The following is a 2,892-nucleotide window of genomic DNA, read 5'->3' as shown; positions in this document are numbered from 1 at the left end:
AACAGACTGTCACATATTAGAAGTTATTGTTGATATCTCCTGCACATTGTGATGTATTTAACTATGTAGTATTAACAGGACTGTCCATCATATAGAAGTAGTTGTGTGATATCTCCCTGCACATTGTGATGTATTTACTATGTAGTATTAACAGGACTGTCCACTATATAGAAGTAGTTCTGTGATATCTCCTGCACATTATGGTGTTATTTACTATGTAGTATTAACAGGACTGTCCACTATATAGAAGTAGTTCTGTGATATCTCCCTGCACATTATGGTGTATTTACAGGCTCTCTTGATCTTGGGCAGGACGAAGCTCTGGATGGAACTGGTCTTTGGTCAGAGAGCCTTTCCCCTGTGTTGCTAGCACACGGTTTAGAAACATCAGAGTGTAGTTGTAGCAGTTGTGCGTCTCCTTATTAAACCTACAAGACCAGAAGATAAACATGTTTATTACATTACACCTCAATCTCAATGCTAAAACAACTGTTCCTCTCTCAGTTATACAGTAATATACTTTAACAACTTTCCTCTATCAGTAATACAGTAATATACTTTAACAACTGTTCCCCTGTCAGTAATACAGTAAATTACTAACAACTGTTCCTCTGTCAGTAATACAGTAATATACTTTAACAACTGTTCCCCTGTCAATAATACAGTAATATACTTTAACAACTGTTCCTCTAGTCAGTAATAACTAATATACTTTAACAACTGTTCCCCTGTCATTATACAGTAATATACTAACAACTGTTCTCCCTGTCAGTAATACAGTAATATACTTTAACAAACTGTTCCCTGTCAGTAATACAGAATATATTTAACAACTGTTCCCCTGTCAGTAAATCGTAATATACTTTAACAACTGTTCCCTTCAGTAATACAGTAATATACTTTAACAACTGTTCCCTGTCAGTTAACAGTAAATACTTTAACAACTGTTCCCTGTCAGTAATACAGTAAGAGAGATATCAACTATTCCTGTTCAGTAATACAGTAATAGGACTTGAACAACTATCCTCTGTCGGTAATACAGTAATAGAGACTTTAACAACTATCCCCTGTCGTAATACAGTAAGAGAAATCAACTATTGCCCTGTCAGTAATACAGTAAGAGAATATCAACTATTGCCCTGTCAGTAATACAGTAATAGAGAGTTGAACAACTATTCCTCTGTCAGTAATACAGTAAGATAATATCAACTATTCCTCTGCAGTAATACGTAATAGAGACTTTAAAATATTGATGGGAGACTCTGTTACGGAGGAATGTAAACTTTTTTAAAGCTGGATCATGTTATTGTATTGTATTGTTGTATGTTTTAATTCTGTAATGTATTGATTGTTGCTGCCTTCTTGGCCAGCAAAATATACTCTGGGTCTCAATGGATTTTCCTGGTTAAATAAAGGTTAAATAACAAATAAACTGTTCCTCTGTCAGTAATACAGTAATAGAGACTTTATCAACTGTTCCTATATCAGTAATACAGTAATAGGATCTTAAAGTCAATACGAAGGTGCACCTTTATTGTTGCTGGTCCCACATCTCTCGGCGTCTGAGAACGTGTTGGTATTGGTCCCATTGGTTGAGAAGGTTGAACATGTCTGGTTGGATCAGGGGAATACTGATACACATCTCCCAGCCTCGCTGGTCCTGCCGGACCCCTGGCTTAGTGTAGGTGAACACCACTCCTATAGAACAAACACACTGACTGTCAGTATTAAGCGTATCCAGTTTTAGTCCTAATGACGTTTTGATGTCAGTATGTAACTTTCCATTGAGTAAAATTTGAAGGGAAGTGTAGGCATGTACCGTTACAGTATGGGTGAAGAAACGGAACCTACCATAGTGTCTGTGATCCCAGTGTGTAGGTCTGAGCCGCCATCAAACTCCCAAAACACAGCAATCTACATTCAATCAATCTATGATGTGTGTAACAGCTGTCCGTGCATTGGTTTGTGTTCATTCAATGTGCAGCAAACAGACCATCTGCTAAGAACAGCATGTTGCCTTTTACACCAACACAGTAGTCATTGTTACCTGAGGTTGTTTTCCTCAGCAGGTGCGACCAGGAAGCAGCATGGGGTCTTGTGTCCGTTAGAAAAAGGGTTGGGATACGGATAGGAGCCTCCTCCAGCCTGCCACTGCTGAGCTCACTCCACATCTGGACATTTCTCTGGAACCAAGAAACAGAAGATGTCCTTCTGACAGTGGCTGAACTTAATCACTCTTTTTCTCCATGGAAACAGATGGAATAGAACTTCCCTACTAGGTTGCTTACTAAGTCCCCTACCCAGTGCTAGGTCTTCACCTACACCCTAGCAGGACAGCAGGGTAATTTAACCTATCTGGTCTGTGACGCTCCACTCACATAACCTTCTCATTTGTCACTAACCGTCTGGGGCCTATCAGGGTGCACCTATACTGTCCCCATGCTCTTCTGTTCACAGTCCTGTTTTTTGCTCATTCCTTAATTCACTGTAAAGGGTTATGGTCAGTCCTATACTGTCAGGTAGTTCACTGTAAAGGGTTATGGTCAGTCCTATACTGTCTAGGTTAGTCACTGTAAAGGTTATGGTCAGTCCTATACTGTCTAGGTAGTTCACTGTAAGGGTTATGGTCAGTCCTATACTGTCTAGGTAGTTCACTGTAAATAGAGGTTATATTGGTCAGGTCCTATACTGTCTAGGTAGTTCACTGTAAAGGGTTATGGTCAGTCCTATACTGTCTAGGTAGTTCACTGTAAAGGGGTTATGGTCAGTCCTATACTGTCTAGTAGATTCACTGTAAGAATTATGTGTTCAGTCCTATACTGTCTAGTAGTTCACTGTAAAAGTTTATGGTCGTCCTATACTGTCTAGTAGTTCAACTGTAAAGGTTATGGT

General features: G+C 39.2%; 1 pseudogene; it reads right to left on the bottom strand.

The window, feature by feature from the left end:
* Positions 1 to 213: 213 nt before the first annotated feature.
* Positions 214 to 2,892, bottom strand: part of LOC139024105 (MKRN2 opposite strand protein-like) — a 3,897-nt pseudogene continuing 1,218 nt past the window's right edge.

This window comes from Salvelinus sp. IW2-2015, unplaced genomic scaffold, assembly GCF_002910315.2.
Source record: "Salvelinus sp. IW2-2015 unplaced genomic scaffold, ASM291031v2 Un_scaffold1010, whole genome shotgun sequence".
Lineage (NCBI taxonomy): Eukaryota > Metazoa > Chordata > Actinopteri > Salmoniformes > Salmonidae > Salvelinus > Salvelinus sp. IW2-2015.
This window is presented reverse-complemented; position numbering and strand designations above follow the sequence as displayed.